Source organism: Odocoileus virginianus, chromosome 32, assembly GCF_023699985.2.
Source record: "Odocoileus virginianus isolate 20LAN1187 ecotype Illinois chromosome 32, Ovbor_1.2, whole genome shotgun sequence".
Taxonomy (NCBI): Eukaryota; Metazoa; Chordata; class Mammalia; order Artiodactyla; family Cervidae; genus Odocoileus; species Odocoileus virginianus.
In genome coordinates, this window is record NC_069705.1 from 7,203,662 (window position 1) to 7,219,919 (window position 16,258).

The window sequence follows — 16,258 nt, forward strand, 5'->3', positions numbered from 1 at the left end:
CCCAACCAGGAAACGCAAGGGAAAGCCGTGATGAGGTCGCATCTCACACCTGTCAGGAGGGCCATCATCAGGGGAACACAGCGAATGCAGGTGACGAAGGAGAGACAAGGGAGTAAGTCGTACACTGTTATGTACAGTACTGTGGAAAACAGTATATGGAGGTTTCTCAAAAAACTAGAACTACCCTTCCATCCAGCAATCCTACTCCTGGGTATGTAGCTGAAAAACAAACAAAAACACTCGTTCAAAAAGATACATGCACCCCAGTAGTCACAGTATAATTATTTACAACTGCCAAGATAACGGGAGCAACCTAACTGTCCATCAACAGATGAACGGATAAAGAAGACGAGGTACACAGTGGAATATTACTCAGCCATACAAGGAGTCAAGTGTTGCCATTTGCAGCAAATGGAGGGACTTAGAGGGCATTATACCAAGTGAATTAAGTCACAGAGAGAGAGAGGAATGCTGTAGGTCTCACATATATGTGGAATCTAAAAAATACTACAAAACGGCTAATATCACAAAACAGAGGCAGACTCAGAGATACAGAGAACAAGCTAGTTATGCCAGAGGTCAGGGGGTGACACGGTGGCGGGGAGAGGGAGGCACAAACTATTTGGTGCAAGACAGGCTCACGGGTTACAGTACAACCTGGGGACCATAAGCCAACGTCTTGTAACATTGCAAGAACTGTAAATGGAAAGTAACCTTTAAAAATTGAATTTAAAATGAAAAAACTTAAAAAGAATATATTGTACAGCACAGGAAGTATACCCAATATTTTATACTAACTATAGATGGAGGATATTCTTTATAGATTGTGAATCACTATGTTGTACATCTGAAATTTATATAATATTGTAAATCAGCTATACCTCAATAAAAATAAAGGAAAAAAGAATTTACAGTGCAAAAAAAAGTTTTTATAATACCAGTAAAAAATAAAAAACAAGATGTGTTGTGAAAATAAAATAAATACCAAACTTTGATGACAATGTGAAGGAAAGTGAACTACATCATTACTTATTATTCATTACATGCTGAAATAATATTTGGAGTATACTGGGCCAAGATACATTAAAATTAATTTCACCTACTTCTTTTTACTTTTTTAATTGTGGCTACTAGAAAATTTTAAATTACACATGTGCTTCATATTATATTTCTATTCAACAGAACTGCCTTGAATCTAGTTTCTGTGATGGTGGGAATGTTCAAGTTTTCATCCTGAGCCAGTGTCGTAACCATTAGCTACACATGGCCACGTGGCACTTGAAATGAGGCCAGCGAGAATGAGGAAGTGGATCTGAAACCTCAGTTTCAATGAAATTAAATCCAAATAGGTCCACGTGGCTAGTGGTCACCCACACGCACAGCGCAGACCCACAATGACTGGGCTGTGTTTAATACGTCATTAAACACATATGAAAAGCTTCCGTTTTGTATAGATACAATGGAAGAACAGGCTTTTATACACTTTGGCTGGATCAGAAAAGCGAGAATCAGAGGTTGCAGAATGTTGTATGCTTTGAACGACCCCTTCTTCCGGAGACCGGTCAGAGAGGCTGGTGCCGGAAGACGCCCGCAGCGGCGCAGCGCTGAGGCTGGTGGGCAGGCTCCGAGCCGGACGGTCTGTCTGCATCTCGGCCCGTCGCTCCATGAGCACCTGTGTGCGCTCAGTCGCCGAGTCACGGCCGACTCTGTGCACCCCATGGACTGCAGCCCGCCAGGCTCCTCTGTCCATGGGATTCTCCAGACGGGGATACTGGAGTGGGCTGCCATGCCCTCCTCCAGGGGATCTTCCCCACCCGGGGATGGAACCCACGTCTCCTGTGTCCTATGCATTATGGGCGGATTCTTTACTCGCTGAGCCACTGGGAAGCCGGAACATCTACTTGACCCTGAGCAAACGCCTCATCGCTCTATGCCTTAGTTTTCTCATCTGTAAAATGGGGCCATTACAGCACCAGCCTGAAGTGTAAAATTCCAGTAGGACTGCACTCACAGAGCTTGGGAAATGGGCGGAGACGGGCCCAAATGGTAAGCCTCCAAGTGTGGGCTGCTACTGCGGTCGCAGTTCTGCCTGTGGGTGGCACAGAAGTGCACCGACTCACTCGAGAGGTTAACTGCCTGGTGGTTTTCTAACAAAGGTTTCAAGAGCCCAGGACTAGAAAACAGGCTACTGAGACCGGGCACAAACGATGGTGATCACATTCCTCCTCGGCAGTCTGCCTCCGCCGGGGCCCCGCCCCCATCACCTTGACTGCTTACCTCCCACATGGTGGTCTCATCGTCCCCCTCTGATAAGCGGCCTGCCAGACACCGATGGAATCTCTAACCTGGTCAGAAACCTTAGCGTCAACCTGGACCAAGCTTTATTTCATTGTGTAGTTGATCTACAACGTATTAAGTCTGCTACCTTGAGAGTCCCTTGGACTGCAAGGAGATCCAACCAGTCCGTCCTAAAAGAAATGAGTCCTGAATATTCATTGGAAGGACTGATGCTCAAGCTGAAACTCCAAAACTTTGGCCACTTGATGCGAAGACCTGACTCATTGGAAAAGACCCTGATGCTGGGAAAGATTGAAGGCAGGAGGAGAAGGGGACGACAGAGGATGAGATGGTTGGATGGCATCACCGACTTGATGGACATGAGTGTGAGTAAACTCCAGGAGTTGGTGATGGACAGGGAGGCCTGGCTTCTTCCTTTGCCTCTAAGTTCCACAGAGCATGTCGAGTCCTACTTCCTAGTATCTTTCTGATCTGTCTCCTGGCTGTATCCTCTGTCACTTTCACGGTGGCAGCAGCATCCTCTGTGATTTCCCTGCCTCCAGTCTTGCTTTCCTCCCATCCTTCCACTAAAGGGAAGAACGGACAATCTCCAGAAAACCTTTTAAATGGGACCATGTTTCCCTGTTTCTCTGGCTTCTCAATACTTCAAGATCAAGCCCCAATTCCGCAGGCACACGTGAAGTCTTCCATAAAAATCTGGCTCTAGCTGACTTCTCTGACCTCATTCTCTGTATTCCTCTCTCCTCCAACTCCATCCTCCAACCATACTGGAACCACTTGCAGAAACTCCATGGGGTCTGGGCTCTTTTGGGATCTTTTGGAGAAGATGCTCTGCAGGTCTGACCATCCTATTTGTCCTTTAGGTCTTAACTGCCTTCTCCTCCAAGGCATCTTCTTTACCCCTAAAGGCAGGGGTAACGTTCTATGCAAGCATGGCATTATAAACTGATAAGAACAGATACTACACTTGATCTTAGCCAAAAGGCCGAGAAGCGATTAAACACGGCATTATAAAAAGTTGTTTATGGGGCCCTTAATACTGGGGAAAGAAGAAGAGTTAAGAAACAATATTATCTGGGTCAGAGGAAAGAACTTGCCCTGATGGTGAAGGGACGTCCCTGATCGCTGAGAGGGTGCTGAGAAAATAAACCAGGAAGGCAGCTCTTGAGGGGCCCGACAGAGAATGTCTCTCACAGACTTCCAAGGGTCCCTGTGTTTGTTCAGTAATTTTTCCTACAAGACCAGTACCATCGACACCCACTGTAACATCTTAGGAAGTGAGAACGCAGCAGTACTGATATATATAACCAGCTCACTCTGATGCACACCCAAACCTAACACAACACTGTGAATCAACTATACTCGTACACAAAACAAGAAACTTAAAAAAAGCAATCAGGCAAAAGGGTGAAATCCTAAAAGGAAAGACAATGAAAAAGAAAAAAGAAAGAAAAGATACACTGTGTATTCTAAACTCCAAGGAGAGCTGGACTGTTTCTGCCCGTTTCTATTTCACACAGTTTCTTTCCAGCTCATAGGAGTCTGGGGCTTATTCTCAAGGTATTCCTAGAAAATGAATGGTTACTTTCTGAGAACGAGTATTTTAATAAATGGGAAGGATCTTTATCCTCAATCAGACTTTTTAGACTGGGATGCATACATGGGAAAAAATTCATTTGACTACAGTTGTTGTAGTTTAGGTGGTGACTCCATGGACTGGAAGCCTGCCAGGCTCCTCTGTCAACAGGATTTCCCAGGCAAGAATACTGGACTGGGTTGCCGTTTCCTTCTCCAGGGGATCTTCCTGACTGAGCAATTGAAACCATGTATCCTGCATTGATCCTTTTGAACTGTGGTGTTGGAGATGACTCTTGAGAGTCCCTTGGACTGCAAGGAGATCAAATCAGTCAATCCTAAAGGAAATCAACCCTGAATATTCATTGGAAGGACGGATGCTGAAGATGAAATTTGAATACTTGACCATGTGATGCTAAGAGCCAACTCATTAGAAAAGACCCTGATGCTGGGAAAGACTGAAGACAGGAGGAGAAGGGGATGACAGAGGATGAGATGGTTGCATGGCATCACTGATTCAATGGACATGAGTTTGAGCAAGGTCCTGGAGTTGGTGATGGACAGGGAGGCCTGGCGTGCCGCGTCCATGGGGTCGCAGAGTCGGACACGACTGAGCGACAAACAACTCCACTGGCAGGCAGATTCTTCACCACGGAGCCTCCAGGACAGCGTCTCTAAGTTATCTTTTTACCAGGTCTTAGAAGTCACTACTATCCTCTACCTTGGATCTTTTGTTAACAGTGCAAAAGAATTACTGCTTAAGAAAATCACAGCACTTCCTTTTCCCAGAGCATGCAGGAGCTAACAAGATAGTATGCTAAGTCAAAACCAACCTCCTAGAAGTTACCGAAGAAGGCGCACTCTTTCAGGAGTGTGTGTGTATGCGTTTATTTCTCCTAATATGTGACATATTACACTGAGTGCACAGATTTGTAACATGTAATTTTAAGAGACATAACTATGAAATAGCAGGTAAACGCAGAGAAACTGGGAAGTAGGGAGGAGGAGCTCAGAGAAAAAACTGTGTTTTCTGTCTATATTCTTCCTTTCCATTCTAAGCCAATTTCCTAAGACTCACGTGTAAGCACAAAGATACATTACAGAGTCAAAAAGAACTGCACCTTATTTTATATATCTCGGTTGTTAGAAATAAGGTTAGAATCATAAAGACTTTGGAAACCATCTATCAATAGTTCAACTTTTTCATCACACAGAAGTGAGCACTAGAATGGGACTGGAATCCCACCGACTGAGACAATTAGTCATAAAATCAATCAGCATTACTTAAAATACTGGATTATAGAATTTTTAATCGTACATGAGCTGAGAGCACTCTAGCAATAGGGTGATGGAGTTAGTCTCAATCTTTTTGAGTCTTTTTCGATGTACTCTTTCCTTTTGCAGAAGAAATGACCCATTGCAGCAGCGATTCTTAGCATCACTAAAGGCGTGGGGGTGGGGGTGGGGGGAGGAAATAATTCGAAAAAATGAAAAAGCTCTTCCCCCACTGGGGACCATTTCAGTTTCGAAGCCTTCGTTTGAAAGGTGATGAAATGAAGGATCAGAAGAGCAGAGTGCCTCGCCCCAGCCCACACCTAGAGCAGGACACTGAGCCTCTGACCCCAGCGCGAGTCCTTCCTACCTCACCACTGCGCCGTCAGACACCGGAGTCGACCGGAAAAGCCACGTGCAGAAGACGCTGTGCCCGCGAACTGCTCTGCTCAAGGCAGGAGAGCGGAGCGCAAGACCCGACGTCTGGATTGTTCTTTCCTTCTTTAACCAGTGCCTTCCTGTCTGTACTTCTGGCCGGGGCGGGGCGCTCTGCCGCTGTCTGCAGGCTTCTCCCGAGGCGGCCTCTCCCGCGGCGGAGCACCGGCCCGGGGGCTCAGCATCGCGGTGCGGGCGCCCAGCTGCCCCGCATCGTGTGGGGCCCTCCTGGGCCAGGGACGGAGCCGCCGTCCCCTGCAGGGACAGGTGGATCCTTAACCACTGGGCCACCAGGCGAGCCCTGGGCTTTCCCGCGCCGCGCATCCTGGGCAGGTTTCGGGCCGATCCAGAGGTCTGGTGAATAGCCATGTGTATTTCAGCTACCACACTCTCTCTCTCTCTTTAGATTTTTCAGAGCAGAAACAGCGATCCTTGAGGACCCTCTTCATTTCTTTAGGGAACCTACCGTTTCTTACCACCCTGCTTTTGTCCCCCCACCCCCGCCTCAATTCCTGTGCATTTTCTCTAGTCTGTGTGAGAAATGACAGCTCTCAGCGTCCCCAGGCCTCCAGAATTAGCCTGCCTTATCTGCACTGTGAGAACAATCTAGGAGCTAGCCCAGGAGGCACGGCCTGCATCTTTATTAGGGAAGATCTCCACCCCACCCCTCAGTGAGACAGGAAGGCTGGAGAACTCTACTGCGTCCCCCGATCTTATCTGCAGGTTAAAGACGCCTGCGACAAGCAGACAAGCACTGCTGCCCGGGTGCAGGTTCCAGGGAGCCAAATCCTTCTCAAAACGCTGCAACTCTCGAAAATGGTACCACTGAAGGCGACGGAATGCAAGATTCCCTGGTATCATTTCAAAGGCAGCTTTATGACTCTCTGACATTTAAATGATACCAAAGTAAACATTCTATTTGAACCTTAAGACGGGGCAGAACTTGAGGACAGTTAATGGTTCTTAAGGGAGCTAAGATTTATGTGTTTATTTGTATACAGAGTTACCAGCAAGGCAGTTTGGTTTCTCAAGTAGGTTAGATACCTCCTATATACTGGATACATTTCTCACTGGCTGAGACCATCTTTGCTTCTTCCATAGGAAAACAGTGAGCAACAAATGTTCATGGAGCTGCCTAACTTACTCCAAAAAAGTACACTGGCTGTGATATCCTGCAAGCTGCGTGCTTTTCATCGTATCCCTGATGTTGCCATGAGCCCTAAGACCTACCATCACTGTTTTCTTTCACCCGCTGCCTGGAGGCCAAGGTTAGCCCAGAGGAGAGGAAACAAATCAACCAAAATGCTAACAGCAGGCTCCCCTGGTGGCTCAGTGGTAAAGAATCCGCCTGCCAATGCAGGAGACATGGGTTCGATCCCTGGGCCGGGAAGATCCCTCATGCCGGGGAGCAACTAAGCCCGTGCACCCCAACTACCAACTCTGTGACCTACAGCCAGGGAGTTGCAACTACTGAAGCCTGCACACGCTGGAGCCTGTGCTCCGCAACGAGAGAAACCAGCATAGGAGAGGCTCACAATGAGAAACTTAACCTGAGCATCGCAACTAGAGCGGATCCCCCACCCACTGCAACTAGAGAAACCCTGTGTGCCACAGCGAAGTCCCAGCAGTGCCAAAAATAAATTAAAAAATTAAAAAAAAAGACTTGTGGCAAAAGTAAACTGCACACACAGAGACTTAAGAAGTGTTTGTTGAAAAATAATACACACCTGGGTAGAACACTAGGCTAGTGAGACAGCAAGCTGGTAGAGGAGACAGCTTCAGGGGGACAGAGCCAGGTCTGGGTTCCGGCTCTGCCACCACTGTGTGGAGGATGAAGTCTGTTCCCACAGGCACGGGACCTACCAAGTGAGGGGACGGAAGGGGTAAAAAGCAGGGAGGGGAGAGTGGGCTCCCTCTCGGGAGCACAGCAAACACCCCGGGGGCCTGAGCCGGGGCAGTGCAGGGTCTTAAGGGCTGCGGCAGCGCCTGGGGTCTGGGGGGTCTTCTAACGTGATGCTCCCGGGAGCTGCGGGCTTCCATCACTAATCTCTCTGCCCGCTCCAGAGATTCAACCGAGAAACTCCGCACACGGGCTTGCCAGGGGGTGAAGTGGTGAAGAGTCCGCCTGCCGAGGCAGGAGATGCAAAAGACGTGGGTTTGATCCCTGGGTCAGGAAGATGCCCTGGAGGAGGGCATGGCCACCCACTCCTGTCTTCTTGCCTGGAGAACCCCATGGACAGAGGAGCCTGGGGTCTGCAGTCCATGCGGTCACAGAGAGTCGGACAGGACTGAGCGACTGAGCGCATACACACACTTAGTGAGTAAAGCGGGGATGAGAATAACGGGAGTCTCGTGCTTTTAAAAACAAATTTGAACTGCTTCTGGAACTAAAAAAAAAGAAAAGAAAGCCTGGGTCCCACCCAAGACCAACTCAGCCAGAACTGACCGGGGCTGAGAGCCACTGTCACAGGTGATGGACTCACGGAGGGTCTCAAACTGTGGTCCAGAGAGCAGCTTCCCTGTGGCTCAGCGGGTAAAGCATCCGCCTGCAATGCGGGAGATCTGGGTCTGATCGCTGGGTTGGGAAGATCCCCTGGAGAAGGGAAAGGCTGCCTGCCCACTCCAGTATTCTGGCCTGGAGAATTCTGTGGACTGGACAGTCCATGGGGTTGCAAAGAGTCGGACACGACTGAGTGACCTTCACTTCACTTCACCTCAGGGGGCAGCGGCAGCATGCAGGTCCACCGAACAGAACCTATGTTAGGAAAAGAGCTGCAGGTGGGTGGTATGGGCATTAAAGGCTGACACTGACGACATTTCTGAGTGGGGATCGCACAACGAAGCCCCCTGAGAGGACGATCGCCATACCGCAGACACCGTGCCAGGCCTGTTCCATCCCGCTCTACAGAACGGAACGCTATTCACCCGTGGGGCTGGCCTCAGGATTAAACACACAAAGTGTCAAGTACAGCTCCTGGTAAAGAGCGAGTGGTAACTATTATTACCCTAAACATAAATTCCTTCCAATTACTGCCACTCTGTGATCTTACTCTTAATGGAAACTCAGGCTCGGGGGAGGTCAGGGGCTTGTCCAAGGTTACACAGTAAAGGCTGGAACTGAGTCTCACGCCCGGGATGGCCTCATTCAAAGGCTCGTCTCCTTCCCACCCGGCGCCCTGACAGCCGGGCTCAGCACAGACTGGACGCGGGAGAGACGAAGGGGTGGTGGCCCTGGTGATAAACCCAAAGGTACCAGCAGAACTCCCATGCTTCTGCTGGGGAGATGAGAACTGGCTACACGGACAGACAAGGACCAAGAAAAGCCATTACACTCACAGAAAACATGTAAGCCCCAACCTGCGACAAATGCTTAGCGACTTAGTCAACCATCTTCCTATAGCAATATTTAGTTAGGATTTAGCACTCTTTTCCCTCTGGGCAGCTTTAGAGAGTTCACAAAGCCTTTCAGAAGCATCACCTTCTTTTAACCTTCGCCACAACTTGGTGCAATGGGATGATAAGCCTCAACTGAGATGATGCCACCTACTTCTTTCCTCCTTAAACCCCTATTAAATCTCATAAACCTGGGCTTCCGACTACTCTACAACAGCTTTCATGAAAGAAAGCTTGTGCTTTAAAAAAATTTTAGATTTTCAGTGACCTGCACAGATGTCATCATCTGTCCTTCTTTCCTTTCATCCCATCAGTAACGATGAGAAGACAGAGGCGGCTGCGGTCCCTGGGAGTAAAAACAGGGAACTGGCGCGGGCCCACCTGTCGTACCCACTCCGTGAAGAGGAAACGGGGGCCCTGACTGGGCTCCGGGGGCTCCTGGCACAGGCGCTTCCCCAGCTGGACATGAAGGTCTTTTACACTTTTATCTGCATACAGTTGATTTACAATGGGGTGCTGGTTTCAGGCATAAGGCAAAGTGGTTCAGCTGAACATATATCAGTACCTATTCTTCTTCGGAATATTATGCAGAGTTCCCTCTGCCACACAGCAGGTGCCTGCTGGTTCTCTATTTTATATGTATATGTAAATTCCAACCTCCCCGCTTACTGCTTCCCTCACCTCCCCGCGTTGGTAACCACACAGTTGCTTTCTAAGTGTGTGAGTCTGTTTCTGTTTTGTAAAAAAAGCTCATTGGTATCATTAAAAAAAAATTAGATTCCATGTATGAGTGATAACATATGGTATTTGCCTTTCTCTGATTTACTTTACTTAGTATGGTCACCTCTAGGGAATTTTTAGGAGGCCAGCCACAGTCGGCAGCCTGGTGGCGGAGAGAGAACGTGGCAACAGAAGACTCAGACGGTCCTCTTCGACCTGCGGTGTGCTCACAGAACCTCAGCCCTGCGTCGTCCCTCTGAGCCCTTGCGGCGATCAGGCATCCTTAGGAGTCTGGCTAAAAAGAACACACGGTCTTCAAAGGGAAGCAAATGAGAAGCCCTGGAAACACTTTGCTCCCTACTTGGCTCCTGGGGTCAGGTTACGACAAGTCCACACCGCTCAGCTGTCTAAGGTCAGTCCAGAATGCCCTCATTTTCATGGGAGACTGCCGCTGGCCCTTGTAAAGCATTTACGCAAGTGACTTCCAACACCCGGCTTGCTGATCTCCTCTTTTTTTTAAGTGAATTCTTATTGGGGTGTAGTTGCTTCGCAGTGTCGGGTTGGTTTTCTGCTGTACGGCCAGGTGACTCAGCAGTGCATACACACGATCTCCCTCTTCTACGGATTCCCTTCCCATTTAGGTCCTCAGGAGCGCTGAGCAGACTTCCTTGTGCTGTACGCTAGGTTCTCATCAGTGACCTGCTTTATACACAGTATCAGTGGTGTAGAGATGTCAGCCCCAGCCTCCCAATTCATCCCCCCTCCTTCCCCGCCTGGTGTCCTAATGTTTGTTCTCTACCCTGTGTCTCTATTTCTGTCTTGCCAATAAGGTCATCTAAACCATCTTTCCCAACTTGCTGATTTACTCTTACACAAAGTTCATCAGTCATGGCATTCACACCCATTTTCAACAGAACCTATGACCATCCTTCTGACTTCGGCCACTGCCTTCTCTCTTTGTAAGCAAAACACACACAGATTTTACTGGAGATGTGCTACTTAAGAACCACCAATTTGCAGGATCCCCTAATAGTTCCCGTCGACGTGGGCCACCTCTGAGGGATTTCCGGGTTCTGCTTTCGGCAGTGCTGCAGCGCGAGAAGTAACTTTCACCGCCCATCTCCATCTTCCGGGGTCTGCCCACACTGAGGGCTGCCGGCTGCTGAGCCGATTTAATTTACCCACTTCTCAGTGTGCATTAACCTTTGAATAATAAAGCACAGCTGAGGCTGCTGTAAGAACCAAACAGAGGAATGAATAATTAAAAACACCCTCTCAGCCTTGGAAAGACCAATCCCTAGCCATTAGGGGAGCTTTAATTGTGACTGAACTAAACATTAAAAAGGCTAATTGTATTCTTTATAAACAGAAACAAATGCTAAGGACATAGTGTGCCTACAATATATGTAGTATATAAAAGCAAAGCTCTGAAAGCACCCAGTAATTAATTCCCATGAAAAAAAAGGTAAGAGGAGTCTTAGTCTAGAGAAACAACGTTGCTCCTAAAGATGGGCCGCTCCTATTATCTACGTGCAGAAAAAAACTGTTACTACTTATGAAAAGCTATTATTCATTTGATGCAGGTGGACTGGCTGGAATAGCATTTAAAGAAATAGAAATGTTAAAGCTGAAACAAAGGTTCAGAACAGAATATATTACAGGAAAACCCTGTCTTATCTGAATCTGTGAAGTGCTGCTTCTGCCAGCTGGGATTCTTCTTTGCTTTGGATGGATTTAATTTCCCTTTGGGAACCCAAGTCCAAATCTACTGTCATATTTATGTGTTAGGACCACAAAACAGTCACTGATATTTTACAGACTTGCTAAAATGTTGTTAGTATCTAATATCATATTCAAACCAAACAGTACCCTATTTACCTGAATAGCTGGAAACAGTGATCTGTTTCTAGACTTCCAACAAAGGGCAGGACATCTGTCTAAATCAAAGAGGGCAGCTTCCTCCTATTACTGACTTTAAAGTCATTGTTTAATTTTTTTAACTAGAAAGTTTTCTCTTATGTTTAATTTTGCTAAATTTAAGGCTTTTCCCTCTACTTCTGTTTAAAAGACCATATTGGACCTCCCTGGCAGTGCACTGGATAAGAATCTGCCTGCCAAGGTAGGGGACGCAGGTTCGATCCCCAGGCTGGGAAGATCCCACAGGCCATGGAGCAACTAAGCCTGTGCGCCCCAACGACGGAGCCTGCGCTCCAGCTTACTGAAGCCTGCGCTCCGACAAGAGAAGCCGGCAGGATGAGAAACCGCGGCCTGCAGGGAAGGGTAGCCCTCACCCACCACAACCTGAGAAAGCCATGCACAGCAGCAAAGAGGCAGCGCAGCCAAAAACAATATAACAAAAATAAAAGTCATTAAGAAATGAAGTAAGCAGAAGAAAAGAAATAAAAATTAGGGCAGAAATCATTAAGCAAACAAAAATGAAACCATATCACTGCCCTTTTGATAATAACCTTTCCATTACTGGAAGGTTAGGAAGATATTGTCTTTTCCTTGGTACTAAGCAATTTCGTGGCTTTTACAATGGCATTTAGTTTCCATTTTTAGGAATCTTTTGGTTCTTTGAATCTTCCCTAATTTGTTGCACCTCTAACTTAAAGATGATTCCCTGCACGTAGTAGGTAAAAGGAATACGAAACGAGAGCAGACCTGGATTTGCAATTTTAGTCAAGACCAGCTTCTCATCCAGGAGGACAAAAGTAATGCTTTTGCTCTTGCAGCTTATATTTCCCCCTTGTTTTTAATTCTTTATACAATATTAAAGGCTGTGGTCCATTTAGTTATTATAAAATACTGGCTGTGCTCCCCGTTGTTGTACGATGCATCCTTGAGCCTGTCTTATACCTCCCACTCCCCCGGCCCCCCAAGTAACCATCAGTTCGCTCTGTATTTCTCTGAGTCTGCTTCTTTCTTGTTACGTTCACTAGTTCGTGGAATTTTTAAGATTCCACATATTCGTGGTATCATACAGTATCTGTCTTTCTCTTTCTGACTTATTTCACTTAGCATAATACCCTCCATGTTGCCGCAAATGGCATTATTTCATTCTTTTTTATGGCTGAGTAATATTCATATTCATACACACACACACACACACACACACACACACACACACACCACATCTCCCTATCCATTCATTGGTACTGGGACACTTATCTTGGCTATTGTAAATAATGGTGCTAAGAACACTGGGATGTATGTATCCTTTTTTTTTTCGATTTAGTGTTTATTTATTGTTGCTGTTTTCCAGATACACATCCAGGAGTGGAACTGCTGGATCATGTCATAGTTCTATTTTCAGTGTTTTGAGAAGCCTCCATACTTTTTTCCCACAGTGGCTGCACCAATTTACATTCCCACCAACAGTGTACGAAGGTTCCCTCGCTAACTTGCTTTCTGTAGACTTTTTGATGATGGCCATTGTGACAGGTGAGAGGTGATATCTTACTGTGGTTTTGATTTGTATTTCCCTGATAACCAGTGATGCTGAAGCATTTGTTCATTTGCCTGTTGGACACCTGCATTTTCTCTCTGACACGATATCTACTCAGTTCTGCCTATTTTTAACCCAATTATTATTTTCTTTTTAGATTGAGTTGTATGCGCTGTTTATATATCTTGGATATTAATCCCTGATTAGTCATATCATTTGCAGATACTTATTCCCATTCAGTAGGTTGTCTTTTTGTTTTGTTGATAGTTTTCTTCACTGTTCAAAAGTTTTTAATTAGGTCCCATTTGTTTATTTTTGCTTTTATTTCCTTTACTTTAGGAGACAGATCAAAAAAAATATTTCTGGGACTTATGTCAAAGGGTTTTCTGCCTAAGTTGCAGGTTACATTGTTAGTATTTTCCCTTCTCACGTCAGTTTTCTATGTAAGGACTTTCACTGGGACCAGCAATCCTGCACTTTCGAGTCCTACAGGTAATGAGTCACCATTGGATCTAATTGTTCTCATGACTCTTCTTTCTTTTGAACATCATATACCTTTGCTATTGCCTTCTAACTATCAGATATTTGTTTACACTTCCTTAGGTTTTGGTGCGTTGCTTCTGTCTCAGAGTTAGCCATCTTGTACTAGTAACACTTGACGCCAGTCCACCCCCAGGCCCTGGCTGCCCGAGCCCACAACTTCCATCTCCACTGCAGTCTTGCCCCAGGCTGTGCTGTCTGCTGCCCTGAGCAGACCAGAGACCCTAGGCGCAGGCACCGGGTCTAATGTAGGTGCAGCAGGGCCAGGAACACAGCAGAAACTCAAAGGATGTCCTCTGATGTACCGTGTGAATCCACAAAGTACTGACACTGTTACACTGAGCGAAGTGCTGAGGGCAGAGGAGATACTGAACGAACATATATACTAAGCTTGTTTTTTTAGAAGGTGACACTTTCGAAACTAACCTTTTTATTTAAAAATTTTAGATTTATAGAAACATGGCAAAGAGTTCACAGTTCTCATATACTCAACAGCCACTTTAGTCTATTATTAACATATTAGTTTAGTCCATTTATTATAATTAATGAGTTCACACTGATTCATCACTATTATTAACTACAGTGCACACTATATTGCCAGTCCCTTTGTTTTAACCTAATGTCCTTTTTCTGTTCCAGGATTCCTTCCAGGATACCACATTATTTAGTAGTCATGTCTACTCAGGCTCTATTCTTTATAAAATGGAGCCTTTTTCTTATTATAAAAATTAATAAGATAAGAACTTAAGTTGAGAAATTGGGTGAAGTGTACCTGGAAAGACTCTGTACTATCTTTCCAACCTCCCTGTAAATCCAGAGTTATTCCAAATCGAACAGTTAATTTAAAATTCTGTTATGGCAAAAAACAATTTCTTGGATCTCCTTTAAAGAAAATTCCTCTATGTACAAATGCTCAGTTTGACTATGTTAAAACTTAAGTGACAGCACATGAGAACTCATTTCTCTACAGTGAAACTGTCCCCCAAATATTGTCATATGTGTTACGTTAGCTGCATCCTAGTTTTATTAATGTTACTGGTAACAGGATGCTGCTCACTAATATTATTTATAAAATCAATACAGTTTTAAATTATTTGATTTGGGGGGAGTTGTGGGGAGATGTCAGGGTGGGGAGATTTCAACTGATTTGTCTTTATACACATTCAAGTTAAAATGTCCAAATTCAGTTTGCTTGATCCTTGGCTCCCTCAACTCCTCTGTGCTACAGAATTTACAATTTTACTCAGCTCAGTGAAAATGAATATATAGTAAAAGAAAAGTGAGCTGGGATGCCAAAGCTACTTTGCAGCATTTTAGATCATGGTATCCTAGGAACTCAAAATACCTTCCCAAACACCTCCCTCTTCATCCAAAGACTATCATTCAAGATTTCATCCGAAGCAAACATGTTACTTGAATACTCAAGAGAAGTGACATAAAAACCCTAGAACTAGTTCGGATTTGGTCCATGGTCACTTGATTCTGTAGGGCCTATCACACTCCAGACTGTCCAGATGACCATTCCTGTGACCTTCTGTAAAAAGCGGGGCGGATGCCGGCTCCAATGTGACTGTGGACGGCTATGCAAAGCGCTTGTCGGTTCTGCAGTCCCACAATGCCTTCTCTCCTAGACACACTTGCTGGTCAGATGTCTGTCCGTGAAGATACGAAGGCGATCGGGTCAGAGGGGAAACTGTAAGAATGATAAAGACGCAGAGAGGCCTGCGTGAGAGCGGAGCCGGGGGCAGCAGGCGGTGCAGGACGCCGGTGCGCCGACCACTTGGCCCACACCTGCCCCCTGACCCGCGCGCGTGAGAGCAGGAGAGACAGCAAGGGGCAGAGGAAAAAGAAAGGGAAGCTACAGGGGAGAAATCGCGGGGAAAACACAGATGTGTGGGACCACTAACATGTGACCGCCAGACTCAGAGTCCACTGCGACATTTCACAAAGCCGGCAGAACTGAATTTTCTCCTCCTGCCCCAGTTCGAGCCCTGACGCATACAAAATCTAATTTGGCTTAGCTAAGATGTAGGGTTTAATATGTACATCAAAGGGAAGCTGCTATTCAACAGCCATCTGAAAGAGCTGGGAAGGACTGCTGGCTGCAGGCAAAAATGATTGAACGTGACCCAGTGTAGGATTCTTATTTTGCTGAAAGAACTAAAAAGAACTAAAAAGCAGAGAACATCAGCTTCAGGGGTTTCTCAAAGGCAATCCGACAAGCGGCAAACTGCTGGCCTAATCACGCGCCCGCGCGCTGACCCGCAGGCCGGCTCGCCTTGCGGAGGCCGGCGCCGCCGGCACGGTCCGCTCCGCCCGCGCGGAGAGGCTGCGCGCCGCGGCCGACCGCAGCGCCCGGCCCACGATGCTCCTCTTCACGTGGGATGATGGATGTGCTCCAGTTTCAGGGGGGCTGTTCTCTTCTGGGCAATTGTACCTTCATGAATTTTTTGATTTTATAATTTTAAGTTTTATAACTTCTACACTTAATTTTTCTTTTATATTACAGCTGAGAATGCTGTGTTAGTTCCAGGTCTGCGGCAGAGTGATTCCGTCATGCGTGGACAGGCCCCTATT

At 46.4% G+C, this 16,258-nt stretch overlaps 1 protein-coding gene and 1 pseudogene across 3 annotated transcripts in view; both read right to left on the reverse strand.

The window, feature by feature from the left end:
* Nucleotides 1-16,258, reverse strand: part of UBE2E2 (ubiquitin conjugating enzyme E2 E2) — a 356,286-nt gene that overhangs the window by 91,216 nt on the left and 248,812 nt on the right. The window lies entirely within an intron of this gene.
* On the reverse strand, nucleotides 3,183-3,295 carry LOC139032659 (U2 spliceosomal RNA; annotated as a pseudogene).